This window comes from Microcebus murinus, chromosome 22 (assembly GCF_040939455.1).
Source record: "Microcebus murinus isolate Inina chromosome 22, M.murinus_Inina_mat1.0, whole genome shotgun sequence".
Lineage (NCBI taxonomy): Eukaryota > Metazoa > Chordata > Mammalia > Primates > Cheirogaleidae > Microcebus > Microcebus murinus.
In genome coordinates, this window is record NC_134125.1 from 14,513,903 (window position 1) to 14,534,573 (window position 20,671).

Below are 20,671 nucleotides of genomic sequence, written 5' to 3' on the forward strand. Positions count from 1 at the left end.
GCCAATGGGAAGTTTGCCTACGTAGCCTTGCAGCCACTCAGAGAGGGAGGGAGGATATGGGGCGGAGCTAGAAAGCTGAGAGGCCGAGACCTGCGTCAGTCTCCTTTAGGCCTCGCCTACCAGTGCGTGTGTAAGTGCGCATGCGTTCTGCTGAGAGCCAGTCTGACCAGTTGTTCGGAGCTTGGGCTCGGCGATTGCGCGGCGGGGGTGGTTCTGCTGGGCGCCCGAGGTCACAGTGCTGTGTGGGATGCAGCCGCTGTATTTGGGGTCCTCGGGACTTTGCCGTACAGTTATGTGGGCACTTATATTCTCTCCCCAAGCCGAACGGTGGAACTTTTGAGGGCAGGACTCTGCCTTCGCAGCCCAGGGATTTACACACGGGACATTGGACCCTTATTTTCAGGTTAGAGCTCTGTTTAACCCTTCCACAAAGTCAAATACGCTAGTATTGTTTGGGCCTTTGAACAGTCTTATGCAGGCGGCTGTATTGTCTCCTTTTTGTTTGCAAAAACAATACGTGGTCATTGTTATCTTCCTTTTTTTTTTTTTTTTTTTTACAGGAAACACGAAGCCAATAACAAAATCATCTCACTGAGGCCGGGTGTGGTGGCTCACGCCTGTAATCCTAGCACTTTGGGAGGCTGAGGCGGGAGGATTGCTCAAGGTCAGGAGTTCGAAGGCAGCCTGAGCAAGAGCGAAACCTCGTCTCTACTAAACTAATTGGCCAACTAAAAATATATAGAAAAAATTAGCCAGACATGGTAACACATGCCTGTAGTCCCAGCTACTCGGGAGGCTGAGGCAGAAGAGAAGGATCGCTTGAGCCCAGGAGTTTGAGGTTGCTGTGAGCTAGGCTGATGCCACGGCACTCACTCTAGTCCGGGCAAGAAAGTGAGACTCTGTCTCAAAAAAATAAATAAAAATAAAAAAAGAATTCCCTCACTGAGAGAGAATAATTGTTATCATGTAACGTATTTCCTTCTATTATTTTCCCTCTTACCAGCAGTTCTCAAAATGTAGTCCCGGGACCACTGAGCTCAGGACTCATTCTGGAAGTTCCCCACGTCAAAATTACTTTCATAATAATACTAAGAGGTTATTTGCCTTTTTTCACTCTCTTAGTGAATAGAAAAGTTTTCCAGAGGCTGCTTGACATGTGATATCATCCCTGTTCTAAACAGCTAATGGAATTGTGGGTGTGGGTTTTTTTTTTTTTTCATAAGGACCAACACTTCCTTGAATGGAATTGTGTTTTAAACATTTTTCAGTGTTTGTGTGTTTGAGAAAGGGTCTTTGCTCTGTTGCCCAGGCTAGAGTGCAGTGGCATCAGCCTAGCTCACTGCAACCTCAAACTCATGGGCTCAAGTGATCCTCCTGCCTCAGCCTCCCAAGTAGCTGGGACTATAGACACACCACTGCATCGGGGTCATTTTTTTTATTTTTAGTAGAGACAGGGTCTCACTCTTGCTCTGGCTGGTCTAGAACTACTGAGCTCCTCCCTCCTCGGCCTCCCAGAGTGCTAGGATTACAGCTCTGAGATACCGCCTGGCCTACATTTCTCAGTTTTAATGTCCATGGTAAATATTGATAGATATAACCCACAAAAATAAAAGCTCGTTGGAATCCTCGACAATTTAAGAGTGGAAAGGGGTCCTGAGATGGAGAAAACAGTTTGAGAGTTGTGCCCTATGTTAAATTATGTTTCCTTTAATTTTTTAAGAATAGAGGATCATACTGTTTAATACTTTCCTTTACATTTGAATATTTTTAAAAAGTCTTATTGAGGTATAACTGCATATTTTTAAATATACAATTCAGCGAATTTTTGCACATATATAGATTTGTGTAACCACCTCTAAGATTAAGCTATAGCGCATTTCCAGTAACCTAGACCTAGAAGGGCTCACTCTTGCTCAGACTGGTCTCGAACTCCTGGCCTCAAGGGATCCTCCCACCTTGGCCTCACCAAAGCGCTGGGATTAGGGGCGTGAACCACGGGGCTGACATCGCCTTGTAGCTAGGTCTTTATGCCCATTCCTGACTTTTGTAGAAGTGTCATGACTTTGGCTGGCCCTGTGAGGTCCACGAGGGGTGGCAACGTTCACAACTGATTATTTGCAAGATCTGGAGTGAGTTCTCAATTTTCCCATCTCCCGCTCTTCTTCGCCACCTTGAAGGAGGGATATTGAGGAAGGGCAGGGAAGAAGGAGAGGAGGTAGCCAGAAAATAAAGCTCCAAAAAAAAAAAAAAAAAAAAAGAAGGAGAGGAGGGAGCGCTTTGGCTCCGCTGAGGGGCTGTTTCTCCTCACCCAAGAACCACCTCATTCTCCAGCAAGTGTCGCCGGCGTCCCCCTTTGGCCAGTAGGGGGTGCCAGAGGCCCGCAGTGCTCGGAGAGCTCAAGCCCGGCCTCAGAGCACTCCTTGCATGCCTCCTGGACGGTCCCCCCTATCGCTTCCCAGCCTTTCTCTCGCTTCGTCCCAACGCCCCGCCCACGTGCAGTCGGGGTCAGACCAAAGCACCCACAGAGGAGCAGGATCAGAATTCGAGCCCAAAGCCACTTGACTCGCAGAGCCCTTGCTGCAGTCTAGGCGCAAGGTCAGGTGTCCTGTGCGCGGCTTCACGTGTCCGCTCACTGTAGCAAGAGGGAGAGGCGACACGTGCGTTCGGCCCCGCCCTTACCGGCAGGTGCTGTCGCGCAGGTTCCCCACGTCGGTGGATCCCGGTTTCCGGTGTGTGCAGTGGGGTGACAGTGGCTTCTCCCGCCCGGGCGGATGTAACACGCAAGCGGATTACTCGGGCGAAGTGCCTGGCACCGTGAGCGCATAGTAAACGCGGGTCCGGTTCTGGATGAATGGTTTGCTCCTCCCCGGCAGGCCTGCCGGTCCGACCGGGCCCGGCCCCGCCGGCCGCGCGGGGGCGCAGACACCCGGCCGTAGCCTGGCGGGCGGCGGCGGCGGCTCAGCCCGCTCCCGGGGGCAATTAGCCCGCGCCGCGCGGGCTCCGCCAGCCTAATTACACGTCTCCTAATGAGGCCGGCGGCTGTTTGCAATCACCCGGGTCCCCGCCGCGCGGCGCGGGAGGCCGCGGGGGAACCCGCCCGCGGAGGCGTGGAGGGGCGGCGGCTTCCTCCTGGGCCCCGCGAGCCCGGGCCGAGGGCGCCCCCAGTCTGTCGCCTCCCGCCCAGCGCGCCGCGGAGCCTTGCCATCCCTCACCCACCGAGAGGTGGATTCAAGCAGGACCCCGACACCGCGGGGTCTGCCCGGAGCCTGGACCCGTCACTGCTCGGGGACCCCCGGGATCCGTGGGGTGGCCGCTGTTATTAGCAGTATTGCAGTCGTCCTTCTGCGGCTTCTCGGAAGAGTATACCGCAAGATCAGGTGGATGGGGGAGGAGACTGGGGCCGGTGAAACCTCCCCAGGGTCCCTCTCCTCCTTCCCAGCTGAGCCTTCCTACTCTCGCTTTGCCCTTTTGGATCAGACACAAAAGTAACTTTAGCTCCAGCAAGCTCTTCCTGGGACGGACGTAGAGGAACACTCAACCCATTTCACAGACGCGGAAATTTGGAAATGAGGACGTGGGTGGTACAACTGCCAAAAAGCTCCGGTTGGATTGGGTTTGGGCGTGAGAGGCTACACGCATGTATCTTGTTCCCAGGGCCTTCTGGGGTGGGGCCCAGAGTTCCTGGCCTGTCACTGATTACGCTGTCTGTACCAGGCGCGGTACTGAGCACTTTCTGGCTTTCTGAGTTTGACTCCATTTAGTCCCTCGCAACCCCATGAAGGCAGGTCCCATTATTCTCTGAAGCTCGGGGAGGAAAATGACTTGCTCAAGTTCACACAGTCATTTGGGTTGACATCTGTCTTACCCCAAAACCTGTGCTTTAAACCCCTTGCTCTTTACTCCCTATTGTGGGATGTCTGGGACCTGGAAGGATGTTTGAGGAAGGAAAACCCAATTGGGATGCTTTTCAGAAGTGTCTTTGGCATCCAGGGAGTCCCCATCAGAGCCTGGGTGCTACCATGGAGGTTGGTGGCAAAGGAAAACTGTATCTGCTTCAGCATTTTGTTAAGCAGGCGCTGCTCGTTAGGGACTCCTGCTCCTCTAATCCTATCAACCAATTTTCTGTAAAACGCTTTTGGGGACAATCTAGATACAATTCAACTCTCCATCTGCTTGGCCAGGGGCTTGGGGAGCTGCTGCATCCTCCAGGTTGCTGGGGTAGATGCGGCCCTCCCTGGACCTCAGGCGGAACACTGGATCTCCCTCCATGACCTCACTGCCCTGTAGACGGCTCTCCCTGCCCCTGCCTGCTGTGAGAATCCGCTCATCCAAAAATTAATTGAAATTACAAGGGCGCTACTGTTTGACCCAGCAATTTCTTCACCAGCAGTTTATCCCACAGAGATTCTTGCACTTGTGCCAAAGGACAGGTGAACGAGGATGTGTCTTGCAGCTTCGTTTGCAGTTGCAAACGTCTACCTCAGTGTCTGTCAGAAAGGGTGCACTGTGTGTGTATATTTTTTGTTTTTGTTGTTGTTGTTGTTGTTTGTTTGTTTTGAGACAGAGTCTCGCTTTGTTGCCCAGGCTAGAGTGAGTGCCATGGCGTCAGCCTAGCTCACAGCAACCTCAAACTCCTGGGCTCAAGCAAACCTCCTGCCTTAGCCTCCCAAGTAGCTGGGACTACAGGCATGCGCCACCATGCCCGGCTAATTTTTTCTATATATATTAGTTGGCCAATTAATTTCTTTCTATTTTATAGTAGAGACGGGGTCTCGCTCGTGCTCAGGCTGGTTTCGAACTCCTGACCTCGAGCAATCCGCCCGCCTCGGCCTCCCAGAGTGCTAGGATTACAGGCGTGAGCCACCACGCCCAGCCTATTTTTTGGACAACTATGTGCCAGAGAATGTTCCAAACACTTTACATAGATTGACTCATTTAACCCTCACAACTACCCTATAAAATAGATAACTTAATTTTATTAACCCCATTGTATAGATTAAGAAACTGAGGCACAGGGAAAATATATAACTTGCCCAAGCTTCACATAGCTGGGACCTAGCAGGGTCAGCGTTTGGACCAGGCAGTCCATGTTCTTAACCACTGTCCTCTGTGGCTTCTCTGCCTTTATTTGCATGGACAGTTTCCAAAAGGTGACAAGTTGTTGACAGGTTATCTCTGGGGGGAGGAATTCAGGTGTGAAGCAGAAGAGTCTCCCTTTTTACTGTGTCACTATTTGTACCATTGTATTTTACCATGTTGTTATGAAGTGAATGTTTGTGTTCCCCGAAATGCATATGTTGAAATCCTAGCCCCCAACATAATGGTATTAAGAGGTGGGGCCTTTGGGCGGTGATTAGGTCATGAGGGTGGAGCCCTCCTGAATGGGATTGGTGCTCTTGTGAAAGAGACCCCAGAGAGTGCACTCTCCCTTTTCTGCCAGTGAGGCCACAGCGAGAAGACGGTCCTCATCAGACACCAAATCTACCAGCACCTCTAAATTGGACTTTCAGTCTCCATAGCTGAGACATGAACGTTTTATTGTTTAAACCACCCAGTCTGTGGTATTTTTGTTATAGCAGCCTGAACAGACAAACGGACATATGCATATGTCCGTTTCTTAAGTTAAGGAAGTTACCAAGCCTCAGGCCCCCAAGTATGTTATTTCTAATCCTCGTCTCAGCTCTGGAAGTGGGTATTGTCTTCATCCCCATTTTATAGGTAGGGGAGCTGAGCTCACCAAGGTGGTCTGGCTGGGCCGAGAATAGCAAGGAGGGACTGACTCATTCTCCTCATTCTCGCCCTGGGCTGGGAGAAGAGTGGTTAAAACGCTGGAACCAGCTTGCCTAGGTTCAAGTCCTGACTCAGCCACTTACCAGCTACGTGACCTTGGGCGAGTCACTTCCCCTCTCTGAACCTCGGTTTCTTCTCTGTGGGGATTAAATTACTTACATCCACATCAAGTGCTTAGAACAGGGCCTGTTTCATCGTGAGTGCTCGAGAAATGGCAGGTATTTTTATATTACTGTCCTCAACATCGTCTTCCCCACTTTCAAGCTCCAAGCAGTTCCCTCTCCCAGATGACGGGTCCAGCTCTGCTGCAGTCCTGCCCCTAAAGGGCAAGGCCCCGCCACGCTGAGCTGCAGCAGAAGCCCCTGGGAATCAGTTCTCCTGGGTTATCCCAGTGCTGTGGCTGTGATCAGAGCTGATCGTTTTGCCATAGCTGGGTAAAGAGGCAGAGCCACAGGGCTGGCGTGGCCCAGATCCAAGGCAAGGCTGCGATGGGCGGCCTCCCAGTTCGGGATGTTCCCAGCGCTCACACTTGGAGGGAGAAGGGCCTCAAAATAGCTGTTGCTTCCCCAGCACGGCGCTAGGCCAGGGACAGGAATAGACATCTGGGGGTGGCCGCCGCAGCTTCCCTCAGAGACCCTGGTGGGGGAGCTGGGAATAGGCAGAGGCCAAACCTCCCCAATGTGGCAGGGGCGAGAGTGCAATCGGCAGTGTGCAGTGACCCCCACCTGTGACAGCCCAGCCGATGGAAAGTGTCACCCCAGCTGGGGCTGGCCGGTCAGTGGGTCACTAGCACCCAGTCAGACACTGGCAGAGGCCTGGACTCTCAAACCAATAGGATGTGCCCTTCAACACTGGCTCCTGGAACCCTGTCATGGCAGGTGGCAAAACTGAGGCCTGGAGAGAGGTTCCGGTGCTCAAGATGATGCGGCTGATTGGTCAGCAGCCGAACTGACAGGAAAGGCAGGCCTTGGCGCTTTGCGAGGCAGTGTAGGGTGGTAGCTCAATGGTTAGAGGACTCAGGCTGCCTGGTTTAAATCTAGCCTACACTACCTACGTCCTGCATGCTCTCAGGCCTCAATGTCATTACCTGTAAAATGGGTATAACTGTAAAGATTGTACAAGTGTAAAGATGCATGAATACTATATACTATAATGATCGTTCTTGTTTTCTCAGCTGATTCCTCATTCATTCATTCCCAAGGCGTTGGCCAGGCAGAGTGCTAGGCCTAGATCACTGTGGCTCCCAGGGTGACAAGCAGAGACCTAGTTAACGTTTCACGGAGCCTACCACGTGCTGGCAACTGTGCTAAGTGTTCTTTACACGTTGTTTCATGTATTCCTCATGCCAGTCTATGAGGGCTATTATTGTGCCATTTCACAGATGAGGGGAGTGGCCATCAGAATGGGGAAGTCACTCATCCAGAGTCACATAGTTGGGAGGTGGCAGAGCCAGGATTTGAAACCCGGTCTGCCTGTGTGCATGACACTGTTGATTGAGGACACTCTTTATTGCGGAGATGGGCACGTCATTCGGTCGTCACAGTCCAGGTGTTGGGTAGGAGGTATTGGGGATGGGGCGAAGGGCTCCTTTCCCCCGGCCTTGACACGGACTGCCTGGGCTCCTAGCACTCCCTCCCTGACCTCTGTTCCAGGCCTCTTCAAGTGGCCAGGGCCCTTTTGGGAGGAGGGAAGCTAGGGGCAGTCCACTGCGAGTCTCACTCACACACTGGTCTCATGTGAGACGTGAGCTGGTCCCCAGCCCACACTACAAAATTGCCACCTCCCTTACCCTGGGGTTCCCTGAGTACCCACTGTGTGCCAGGCCTGTGCTAGGCTCTGAGAACGCAAAGAAGACTTTGTCCCTGTCCTGAAATGGCTCACGGCATGGAGAGACAGGCATGTTGGTAAATAGGCAAGAGCAGTATGGAAGCAGCCACTGTGATACGGGAACAAGAATAGGGGAAAGGGGCGTCCACGGGAGGTACCTGACTCAGCCTGGGAAAGCAGGGAAGGCTTCCTGGAGCTGGTGGTGTCGGAGCTGAGGCCCAAAGGAGAAAAAGTTAGCCAGGAGAAGAGAGAGGAGGTAAGAAAGAATGTTCTAGGTAGAGGGAACAGCTTGTGCTAAGGAGGGGACGTGCCGAGTTCCAGGAACTGTGAGTAGTTGGGGGGGGGGCTTGAAGGAGGGGCACTGGGGCTGCAGAGATGTGCGGGACAGGTCTTTCGGGGCCTTGCTGCCCACACTGAAGGGCTGGAGGACTGAGAAAACGAGATCGGGGTTAGAAGGTTCCCTCTGGCTGCAGGGCAGGATGGAGCTCAGGAGGCCGGGCTGGAGGTAGGGAACTTTGTGGCTTAAAATAACAATAATTTATTATTTCTCATGATTCTGTGGGGTGAAAGGGCTCTGCATCATGTGGGGTGGGGGACCTGGGATGGCTGGATGGTCCAAAATGGCCTCACCCATATGGCTGGCAGTCGGGGTGGCTACAAGCTGGGTGCTCAGTTGAGGCTGTTGGCCGGCGGCGGCGGGGGGGGGGGGGAGTGGGAGGCTCAGTTTAGTGCAATCACAATCTTGTGCAGCCACCACCTCTTCCTAGTTTCAGGACTTTTCTTTTTTTTTTTAGAGACAGGGTTTCGCTTTGTCACCCAGACTGCTGAAGTGCAGTGGCCCAGTCACAGCTCACTGTGACCTGGAACTCCTGGCCTCAAGGATCTTCCCACCTTGGCCTCCCAAAGTGCTGGGATTACAGGCATGAGCCACTGCGCCTGGCCCTCAAAACTTTTTTAGCACCCCATACTCGTTATGTAATCGCTCCCCATTCTCCCTCCTCCTAAGCAGAAGCACTAATCTCCTTTCTGTCTCTATGGGTTTACCTATTCTGGATATTTCTTATAAAAGGAAGCATACAATGTGTGACCTTTTGTTGTCTGGCTTCTTTCACTGGGCATGATGTTCTCAAGCTTCATCCATGTTGTAGCATGTATCAACACTTTGCCCCGTATTATGACTGAATAATATTCCATTGTGTGCATAGACCACAATTTGTTGATCTGTTCATCTGTTGATGGACGTCTGGGTTATTTCCACCTTTTGACCATGTGAGCAGTGCTAATATGAACATTGGTGAACAAGTATCTGTTCAAGTCCCTGTTTTCAATTTCTTTTAGGAATGGAATTGCTGTGTCATATGGTAACTCTATGTTTAACTTCTTGAGGAACTGCCAAACTGTTTTCCACAGCAGCTGCACAATTTTACACTCCTAACAGCAATGCACAAGTGCAATGGACTGAGTGCTTGTATCCTCCCAAAATTCATATTTTGAAATTCTAACCCCTGATGTGATGGCATTAAGTGGTGGGGCATTTGGGAAGTAATTAGGTCATGAGGGTGGTCCCCTCATGGATGGGGTTAGTGCCCTTATAAAGGGGACCCCAGAGAGCTATCTTGTCCTCTCTCCACCCTGTGAGGATACAATGAGAAATTGACAGTCTGTAACTTGTGAGATGGCCCCCACCAGAACCTTTCTGTGCCGCCACTCTGACCTTGGACTTCTATCTTCCAGAACTGTGAGAAATAAACTTTTGTTGTTTATAAGCCACCTGATGTATGACACTTTGTTTTAGCAGCCCCAACTGACTAAGACAACAAAAATTCCAATTTTTCCACATCCTTACCCAACATTTGTTATTCTTCCTCCCACCCCTTTTTTTAAAGTTAAGGCCCTACTAGTGGGTATGAGGCGGTATCTCATTGTGGTTTTGATTTACATTTACTTAATGGCCAGTGTTGTTGAACATCTTTTCATATGCTTTTTGGCCATGATATCTGCATATCTTCTTTGGAGAAATGTATATTCAATTACCTTGCCCATTTTTTAGCCAGGTTGTTTGTCTTTTTGTTGTTGAGTTGTTAGAGCTCTTTATATATTCTGGATACTAAATCTTTATCAGTTATTTGATATGCAAATATTGCCTTCCATTCTATAGGTTGTCTTTTCACTTTCCTGATAATGTTCTTTGATGCAGAAAAGCCTTTACTTTTCATGAAATCAAATTTATCTGTTTTTTCTTTTTGTTGCTCGTGCTTTCAAATTTAAGAATCCATTGCCAACTTCCAGGTCATGAAGATTTACCCCTATGTTTTCTTTTGATTATGGTGTTAATTCCTACCTTTAGGTTATTGATCCATTTTAATCTTTTTTTTTTTTTTTTTTTTTTGAGACAGAATCTTGCTCTGTTGTCCAGGCTAAAATGCCATGGCATCAGCCTAGCTCACAGTAACCTCAAACTCCTGGGCTCAAGCGATCCTCCTGCCTCAGCCTCCCGAGTAGCTGGGACTATAGGCATGCGCCACCATGCCTGGCTAATTTTTTCTATATATATATTTTTTTAATTTTGTTTTTAGTTGTCCAGACAATTTCTTTCTACTTTTAGTAGAGACGGGGTCTCGCTCTTGCTCAGGCTGGTCTTGAACTCCTGACCTTGAGTGATCCACCTGCCTTGGCCTCCCAGAGTGTTAGGATTACAGACGTGAGCCACTGCACCCGGCCCCATTTTAATTTTTATATGTGGAGTGAGGTAGGGGTCCAGCTTCAATGTCCTCTGAGCCTCCCTAAGGAGGGAGGACAGGTAAGGCTCTTCCTCAACCCCTCATGTCTCCCCTGCGCACACTTCTGACTCTGTCCTCTGCTCCAGCTAAAACTGGCCTCCTGGCTCTTCTTCCAACCTGTCTTCTTCCTACCTGCCTCAGGGCCTTTGCACTCAATGTTCCTTCCACCTGGAACCTTCTGCCTCCTGGACTTCCCATGGCTGACATCTTATCATGTATCCTGGTTCAGATGTCACCTCTTAAGAGGGCTCTTCCCTGGACAAATTTGCCCTATTTAAATGCCCTCCCACCAGCCAGCACAGTGGAGCCAGACGGCTTAGATTGGAATCTGAACCTCTGTTGCTTACTAGCTGTGTGGCATTGGGCAAGTTATTTCACCTCATGTGCCACAGCTTCCTCAGCTGTAAAATAGGGGTGATGATAATAGCACATACCTCATAAAAGGTTGCAGTAAGGATTACATTTTTTTTTCTTGTGTTTTTCGACACAGGGTCTCACTCTATTGCCTGGGCCAGGGTGCAGTGGCATGATCATAGCTCACTACAACCTCAAAATCCCAGGCCCAAGTGATCCTCCTGGCTCAGCCTCCCAAGTAGCTGGGAGTACAGGTGCGTGCCACCACATCTGGCTAATTTTTCTATTTTTTGTAGAAACAGTGTCTTGCTGTGTTGTCCAGTCTGGTCTCGAACTCCTGGCCTCAAGCCATCCTCCCGCCTCAGCTTCTCTAAGTGCTGGGATTACAGGTGTACGCCTAGCCAGAATAAAATTATTTAACATGTGTTAGCAATGCCTGGCCCCTAGAAGATACTTTATAAATATTTGCTTTTATTCATGTAGCACTTATCCCATTCACAAATGATCCTAGTTATTGATTTTGGTTGGTTTTTCCATTTCCCCCATCAGAATATAACCCCATGAAAATAGTGATTTTGTCTGTTTTGTTCCCTGCTGTATCTGCAGTACCTGGCACGGTGCCTGGCACACAGTAATAGACGTTGGTTGAATAATCGAATGAATGAAGAATAAACCAGATTTCTACACTGTTCTGCTTGCAGCTCTCCAAACATGCCATGCTCGCTCTCATTTCCTGGCTTTTGCTTTTGCTTTTCCCTCTGCCTGGAGCTATTCCCCAGAGGGAGGGAGTGGAACAATGAAGAAAGACCACCGTGCAGCTGCCCAGGTCTCTCCCTTGTCTTCTTCATCTTCTCACTGCCGCTGGTGCCAGACACCCACAGGCAGGAATGCAGCCTCTCCAAGGCTAGAATCGCCTGCTGCCACCCCTCGTTCTGCAAGGGGAAAACCAAGGCCCAGAGAGGGGAAAGGACTCGGCCAAGGGGCCACAGTGAGCCTATAGCAATGCTCACCCCTCTGGACCACACGTGACTCTCCTGGAGGTTGTTTCCAATGTCCACGCTGGATCTGCCTCCCCGGACAGAGGTGCCGGGCCCTGCCCGTGGGCTGCTGCCCCCCTTCCTGCCTGCTGAGGAGGGGCCGGGGCAGCTCGGGCTAGTGAATGGACATGTGAACAGACATGCTTTTCACTTAGTCACCTGGGTCAGAATCCTGACAGTTCTGCATCTTAGCCATGTGGCTTTGGGCTCTCTGAACCTCAGTTTATTCCTCTGTAAGATGAGGAGACAGAAGCCTAACCCTTTCCCCCTCGAGTTGCTGGGAAGATTCATAATCAAAGTTCTCCTGAGGCTGGGTACAGTGGCTCATGCCTGTAATGCCAGCACTTTGAGAGGCCAAGGTGAGAGGATCACTTAAGGCCAGGAGTTCAAAACCAACCTGGGCAACATAGTGAAACACCATTTCTACCAAAAAAAAAAAAAAGTTCTTATGCATGGAGCACTTATTCTCAACTACCCTATGGGGCAGGTATGGAATTTTATCTCCATTTTGCAGATAAGGAAACTGAGGCTCCAAGTGGGGACTTGTCTGAGGTCTTATAGCCAGCAAGAAATACAGCAGGAATTCAAATCCGGCAGGCTGACTTCAGAGCCCACGTGCTTAGCCATATGCTACAGCACCGGGCAGACAGCATTCAATAGATACTAGCTCCCTGCAACCCTCCGAAGAGGCCCTAGGGAGACCTTACTCTCATGCTGGCACCATTTTCCAGGACAAACCACGTTGCTTGTGTATTTCTTCCCTTCCAATCTCTGCTTGGAGACGAGGCCTCTCAGCAGCCTCTCTCTGAGGGATTTTCGGATTATTCCCACCTTGATTAGTTCCAGTTTCTCCAGCAGAAGCAGGAGTTATTTGGGGGACTTGGTGGCTCCAATGGCTGCCTGTGACCCCCGCCCAGTTGCCATCACTTCTCCCTTCACCTGTGCAGTTCCTCAGCTGCACTCTGCACCCCTGCAGCCCTCAGCTTCCTCTCAAGTCCCACCCCTGCTCCCCTGCTCCCTGCAGAGGTCTCTGCCTTCCTGCTGTTTCATAGGGGTGGTGGCTGTTTCCTAATCCCTGGCCCCCAGCAATGACCCTCCCTCCAATTTCAGGAATTTCTCAATCTTGAGCAAAACCCCACACACCATTTGGCCACAAATCTGTTTGGCTGATGTTCCCGGCTTCCTGTTCTTTCGGGAACCCAGTCCACAATGTCATTCAGCCTGGGGAGGGAGTGGGTTAAACATTCCCAAGGATAAATTTCTTTATGTTATGGATATTTTACCACAATTAAAATTCCCGAGGGGGATGCAGGACACCTCCCCTGCCTCTGCCACCACGTTATGTCACCGTGTGCGGGGCTGACGTCACAGGCATGGGGCGTGGGTTCTGCGGTGGCTGTCTGTTCTCTCTCTGCTCCTGGCTCCCCTTCCTAGCTCCGCGCTCTGCCTCTGCCAGGGCCGCCTGCAGGCCCTGCATGCTTTTCAAAAATAACTCTTGAGTCTCTCGCTGAGGTTGGGGGCTGCTTCCTGGGTGTCCTGGGCTATGTGTTAATCCTTCCAACACAAGACTTCCTGAAGCTTCGACTCTGGGCTGGGCTGGGGACCTGGTCACCTGTGTTTGGCTGAAGTAGCTCAGATGCTGACATGATGTTGCAGCACCTGTGGTAAGGGCAGGTGGATCCTCCCCAGCGCCCCCAAGTTATTCATTCATTCATCCATCCATTCATTCAATAAGCATCTATTAGTGCCTATCGGCTGCACACCACACCTCTGCATGGCCTTGTTGGTTTCCCATTTGCTTCTGAGTTATCTCCCTGCTTCTCTTTGAACTTCTACTTCCTTCTCTAAGGTAGAGGTTCTTAAATTGGGGTGGCCGATCAGTCTCAGAAGGAAACAGACGGCATGCTCAAATTATTTAGGTGTGGGCAGGGTATAGGGGAATCACGAGGGCTAGTGCAGTGCCCAGGCTGGTGCGGGTACGAGGGCTGTTACCCTCCTAGGCCTGGCGAGTTGAGGGAAGGTAGCAGTCCCCCTAGCCAGAAAGAGCTGTGTGGAGAGAGTCACCTTAAGAGAAGCTGTGACCTTCAGGGACATAGCCAGCCTGAGGTGCCTTGCAGGAGGGGAGAGATGAGTAAATATCCTGACTCACTTTACCTTCTGTCTTCCATCTCCTCCTTGGCCAAACCTGATTAGAAGCCAGAGGATATGGGAGATTGTGGAGTCTGAACAGGCCAAGCTCTTTGGGCACAGAGCAGGGTGGAAAGAATGGAGAGTGGCTCTAGCTGGCCAGATGTAGAAAATCCAACCTAGTACTTGCTAGTAGTAGTAACAGGAGTAGTAGTAAGCGACATGATACATGCTCAGTAAACATTAGCTATTCTTATTAGCAGTGCTCGTAATAGTTATTTACTGCTGCATAACAAATTACTCCAAAACTTAATGGCTTGAAAGAATAATATTTATGACCTTACGCAGTCTCTGTGGGTCAGGAATTGGGAGCAGCTTAGCTAGGAGGTTCTGGCTCATGAGGTAGTGGTCAAGGTGTCAGCCAGAAAGCTCTGCAGGCTTGCCTGGGGCTGCGGGATGCATCTGGCTCACGCACCATGTGGCTGGCTGGCGGCTGCTGGCAGGAGGCCACGGGGCTGCTTGGGCGTGCTAATGACATGGCGGCTGGCTTCCCCCAGAAAGAGGGATCCAAGAGCAGAAGCCTCAATGTGTTTTGTGGCCTCGTCTCAAAATCTACAGATCATCATTTCCATGATAGCCTGTTAGTTGCAAAGATCAGCCCTTGTCTGTGCAGATGGACCTACACAGGGGCATGAGTACCAGGAGGCAGCTATCACTGGAGGCCTTCTTGGAGGCGGGCAGCCAAAGTTCTCAATAAATTAGCTCACTTACTTTTAAATGTCAAGAACCCTATGAGGCTATCTAAAAACAAACAAATCCTATGAGGGAATTATTATTATTTTTACCCATAAAGGGATGTATTATTATTTCTCACTTTACGGTTGAGAAAATAGAGACATAGAAAAGGGAAATGAATAATTAATAAGTGAATAATTAAGTAAATAATAAGTGAATTACACAGCTAGTAAGTGGAAGAGCCAAGAATTGAAACCAGGTGGAATCTTACTTTTTTTTTGAATCAATTTTATTAGGGTATAATTTATATATAACACAATATAAAAGTTGAGTGGAGATATAGAATATTTTCATCTCCCCAATTTGTCCTTCATGCTGCTGTGCGATCCATTCCCCTGCCTCTGTTCCAGGCGGTCACCAGTCTGCTTTCTACCACTATAAATTGTTTAGTCTGTTGTAGAATTGTATATAAATGAAACCATGCAGTAGCTTCCTTCTGCGACTGGCTGCTTTTGCTAAACAAAAACATTTATGAGGTTCATCTACCTTGTTCCATATATTGTTCATTCGTTCTTCTTTTGTTGCTGAGTAGTATTTTACCGTGTGGATATAGCGCAAGTCATTTATTCATTTCTCCTCTTGAGTGACATTTAGGTGACTTCCAGGTCGGGGCTATTATGAAAAAAGCCGCTATGAAGTTCACGCAGAAGTCTTTTGTATGGACATTTTCATCTATCTCAGGCAAATAGCTGGGAGTAGAATTACTAGATCATATGGTAAGTGTATATTTAACTTTATAAGAAACTGCCAAAGTCTTCCAATGTAACTGTGCCATTTTACACTCCCACCAGCCGTGTATGAGAGCTCCAGTTGCTCCATATCCTCACCAACACTTTGTATCATCTGTCTTGTTAATTTTAGCCATTCTCGTCTGTGTGTAGTGGTGTCTTATTGTGGTTTTAATTCGTACTTCCCAGCCAGCTAAAGATTTTGAGCATCTTTTCTTTATGCTTATTGGCCATTTGTATGTCTTCTTTTGTAAAGTTCAATTATTTTGCCTGTTTTCTTTATTTTACTGAGTTATTTGTCTTATTATTAATATTTAGTTGTAAGAGTTCTTTAGATATTCTGGATATAAGTCTTTTGTTGTGTATATATATATATATATATATATATATATATATGATGAATGTTTTTTTTTCTCAATCTGTGGCTTACAGTTTAATTTTTTTTTTTAAATAGTGTTTCTGGGAGAACAAAAATTTTAAATTTTGATAAAGTCCTATCTGTCAGTTGTTTTCATTGTTTGTGATTTCTTGTGTCCTTAGAAATCTTTGCCTATGCCTAGGCCACAAAGGTTTTCTCTTATGTTTTATTCTAGAAGATCAATAGGTTCAGTTTTCACATTTAGGTCACTGATTCATTTTGAGTTAATTTTTGTATATGGTGTGAGGCAGGGGTCATGATTCCTTTGTTTGTTTGTTTGTTTCATACAGATATGTTTTAGTGTCAGCTTCCTTTTCTCATTGAATTGCCTTGGTACCTTTGTCGAAAATCAGTGATTTTATGTACGTATATATATATATATATATATATTTTTTTTTTAGACTCTATTCTGTTTCATTGATATATATATGTCTATTGTTATGCTAATACCACACTTTTTTGATTATCGCAGATTTACAGCAATTCTTGAAATCAAATAGCTCCAACTTTGTTCTGTTTTTCAGAATTGTTTTGGCTATTCTAGTTTGTTTGCATTTCCATATGTAATTTAGAATCAACTTGATGATTTCTACCCCAAAAATTTGCCTACTGGAATTTTGATCAGGATTCTGTTAATTTATGGATCACTATGGGGAGAATTGACATTTTATACATGCTATATATGTCTTCATTTATTTAAATCTTCTTTACTTTCTCTCAGCCGGGTTTTGTAGTTTTCAGTGTAAAAATCTTGTATGTTTTGTTAAATATATCCCTGAGTATTTTATGCTTTTTGATGCTATCATGATTTTCTTTTCTTTTCCTCTTTGTGACAGAGTCTCGCTCTGTCACCCCAGGTAGAGTGCAGTGGCATCATCATAGCTCACAGCAACCTCACACTCCTGGCTCAAGTGATCCTCTACCTCAGCCGCCCAAGTAGTTGGGACTACAGGCATGCACCACCACTCTTGGCTAATTTTTTTTACTTTTGGTAGAAATAGGGTCTTGCTTTTTCTCAGGCAGGCCTCAAATTCCTGACCTCAAGAGATCCTCCTGTCTCAGCCTCCCAGAGTGCTAGGATTACAGCCACTGCACCCAGCCAATCATAAATTTTTTTTTTTTTTTGAGACAGAGTCTCACTTTGTTGCCCAGGCTAGAGTGAGTGCCGTGGCGTCAGCCTGGCTCACAGCAACCTCAATCTCCTGGGCTCAGCGATCCTACTGCCTCAGCCTCCCGAGTAGCTGGGACTACAGGCATGCGCCACCATGCCCGGCTAATTTTTTGTATATATATTTTTAGTTGGTCAATTAATTTCTTTCTATTTTTGGTAGAGACGGGGTCTTGCTCAGGCTGGTTTCAAACTCCTGACCTTGAGCGATCCGCCCGCCTCGGCCTCCCAAAGTGCTAGGATTACAGGCGTGAGCCACCGCGCCCGGCCTCATAAATATTTTTATACATTTAATTTCTCAAGTATTTGTTGCTAGTATAAGGACATACATCTTATATATTGACTTTGTATCCTTTGACCTTGCTAAATAGAATTATTAGTTTTAAAAGTTTTGTTCTATTGTAAATTCCTTAGGATTTTCTGTATACATAATCATGTCTATAAAAAAAGACAATTTAACTTTGCATTTTCCTACTCTTTTCTTGCCTTATTGTCCTGGCTAGGACCTCCAGTGCAATGTTTTATACCAGTGGTGAGAGCAGATATCCTTGCCTTGTTCCTAGTCTTAGGGAGAAAAATGTTTAAGTATTCAGACTTTCAGCATTAAATGTATTAGTTGTAGGTACTTAGTAGCTGCCTTAAACAATGTGAGGAAGTTTCCTTCTATTCCTACACTGTTAGAATTTATTTGTTTTTCTTTTTAAGTGCATGAATCAGTGTTAATTTTTATCAAGTGTTTTTTTCACATTTTGATATGACCATGAAGTGAACCCAGATACATTCATTCTTTTTTAAAAAACTGAAGAGAGGACTGGGCACCGTGGCTCACGCCTGTAATCCTAGCACTCTAGGAGGCCGAGGCGGGAGGATTGCTTGAGGTCAGGAGTTCGAGACCAGCCTGAGCAAGACCGAGACCCCGTCTCTACTATAAATAGAAAGAAATTAATTGGCCAACTAAAAATATATAGAAAAAATTAGCCGGGCATGGTGGTGCATGCCTGTAGTCCCAGCTACTCGGGAGGCTGAGGCAGAAGGATTGCTTGAGCCCAGGAGTTGGAGGTCGCTGTGAGCTAGGCTGACGCCACGGCACTCACTCTACCCTGGGCAACAGAGTGAGTCTCTGTCTCAAAAAATAAAAAAAGAAAAAGAAAAAAATTGAAGTGAGTTTCACATAACATACAATTAACCACTCAAAAGTGAACAGATTATCTTTATACAGTCACAGTATTGTAGCCAATGAGGTTTATCTGAGGCGTGATTATTGCTAATTGAAAACTTTTCCCAGTACCCGCTGTGATGACTTATGATATAGTCTGCATTGGGAATTTTTGACAGTCTCTATGGAGACTGAATAATAATAAAAATAGTTAACAATTCAGTGACATTGCACAACCATCACCTCTCTCTGGTTCCAAAACATCTTCATCACCCTGAAAGGAAACTCCACACCCATTAAACAGTCACTCCCCATTTCCCTCTCCTTCCAGCCCCTGGGAGCCTCTAATCAGCATTCTGTCTCTATGGATTTGCCTATCCGGGACTCCTCATATAAATGGACTCCTTCCATATGTGACCTTGTGTGCCTGGCTTCCTTTACTTAGCGTGTTTTTGAGGTTCATGTACATTGTAGCATAGATTGTCACTTTGTTCCTTTTCCTGGCTGAATGCTGTTCCGTCACTGTATGAACATGCCACAATCTGTTTACCCAGATACATTCTTAACCACTGTTCTGTGCTGCCTCTCTGTGTGCCAGGTGCTATGTTTGGCTCTCTGGATACAGTGGAGAGCAAAAGAGAATAGGTCTTGCCCAACTAGAGCTTAAGTGTCTTCTGGAACTTAGTATTCTCTGTGGCCATTATATACATCCATCTCTGATCGCATTGGGGTCTCCGTAGCCCTAGTATCTAGCCCAGTGCTATTAGCTGAATAGATGAGTTTAATCTGGGAAGGCTTCATGGAGGAAGCAGCTTTTGGTTGGATCCTTGAAGCTGGAGGAATTGAGCAGTTTCCTTCAGCCCACAGGGACTAGTAACAACAGCCACTGTTTATTAAGCACACACCTGTGTCGGGCTCTACAGTTAGTGAGGAGCAGAGGAGAGCTTGGATTTGAACCCACGCCCCTAATGACTACGCCTCCAAGCCTGGTTCCAGATTAGGGCTTGGGTCTTCCTACTCTGTATTCTATCTCTCCTGTTCCTCTGCTTTTGGGGATATCTGGATGGGACTAGAGAGTGACAAAATAATGGTTGACATGGCCAAAGCCTGGGCTTGGCACACCCTGATATCTTGGGAGGGACTCTTCACCTCCTACCCTTCCAGGTCCTTCAGATAGATCTAGGCTTCCCGGGGGGACAGTGCCTTCCATACCTTGAGGTGCCCTCTCTTCCCCCCAGCCCCCTCCTCCTCCCCTAGCCCCTCTGGTTCATTGGGCTGCGCCGGAATCTTTGGGGAAAGGAGCAGGATTTCAGCTAAATATAAACCAGGCTGTTCCAGTTTCCAAATAGAACAAAGGAGCAGGGTGTTAAGTTGATTTTTATAAATAAAGAGAGAGGGAGTGAGAGAATATTTTTTCGAGATGTTTAATAAAGTCGCCTTGTGAGAGGCAGGAAAATCACTGGGCTGTGGTGGGAGGGCTTGCAGGAGGAAGGGGAGGAGGAGGAGAGAGATTGGGGGGCGCTTCCTCCTTTCTGCTGGGATCTACGTCCCTTTCCTGGACCAGGGAGAGATGGCGGCAGTGCAGAAAGGGGTGGAGGGGCAGGGTTTGGGGCATGAGGGTCCCTGGGAGGAGGAGCAGGAGGAGGAGGAGGAGGACAGGGACAGCTCATAATCATAAGTTACTGCATATTGAGCGCTCACTGCATGCCAAGTCTTATGCTGGATTACTGCATCATCTCGCCAAATGCGGTCGCGATTCTCGTCACTTGGCGCTCTGTGATCTAGCACCTGCCTACCTCTCTGACCTCATCTCCTCCCTCTCTCCCCCTGGCTCACTCTACTCCCACCGCCCAGGCTCCGATACCAAACTCATTCCTTCCTCAAGGCCTGTGTGCCCCTGGGTCTCAAGCCAGCTCCTTGTCATCCTCATTCAGGTCTCGGGATAAATGTCACTTTCTTCCTGACCACCTTATGGAAGAGAGAGCCCACCCCCCACCCCATGCCCATCATGATCATGTTCCCTCCTTTCAATTTCCTCATTACCATATCGCTACTGAAATTATTTGCATGCTTGTATATTACTTCTCTCTTCTTCCCGCGTGAAAACGAAAGCCCCCTGAAGGCAGAGACTTTGTCTCTTTCAACCATGGCAGTAGTGCCAGAGCCCAGAGCAGAGCCTGGCATGTGGTAGACATTGCTTAATACGTATTTGCTAAATGATTGGTTAAGTGGATGAGGCTCAGAGAGGTAAAGGGACTTGCCCAAGGTCACACAGCTTAGAAATGACAGATACAGGAAGGAGCCCACATTTCGTCTGATCCCCAAATGCATGTCCTTTCTGCTATATTATAAGGGTTCCAGTGTGGTGGAGGAAGGGATTTAAGGGGATTGCTGTGGGACCTGGGTGCAAGGAGGGCTGACCAGACACAACCCTAGGAGGTCGGTGGCAGGGGTGGCTGTGGCAGTTAATGAAGCCAAACTGTTGCCATTG

The 20,671-nt window shown here is 48.1% G+C and overlaps 1 non-coding gene across 1 annotated transcript; it reads left to right on the plus strand.

Annotated features, from left to right (window-relative positions):
* The first annotated feature begins 18,231 nt into the window (after window positions 1-18,231).
* On the plus strand, window positions 18,232-18,371 carry LOC142863774 (U4 spliceosomal RNA). Its single transcript, XR_012914415.1, has one exon. It is a non-coding gene; the product is annotated as a U4 spliceosomal RNA (small nuclear RNA).
* The last annotated feature ends 2,300 nt before the right edge of the window (window positions 18,372-20,671 follow it).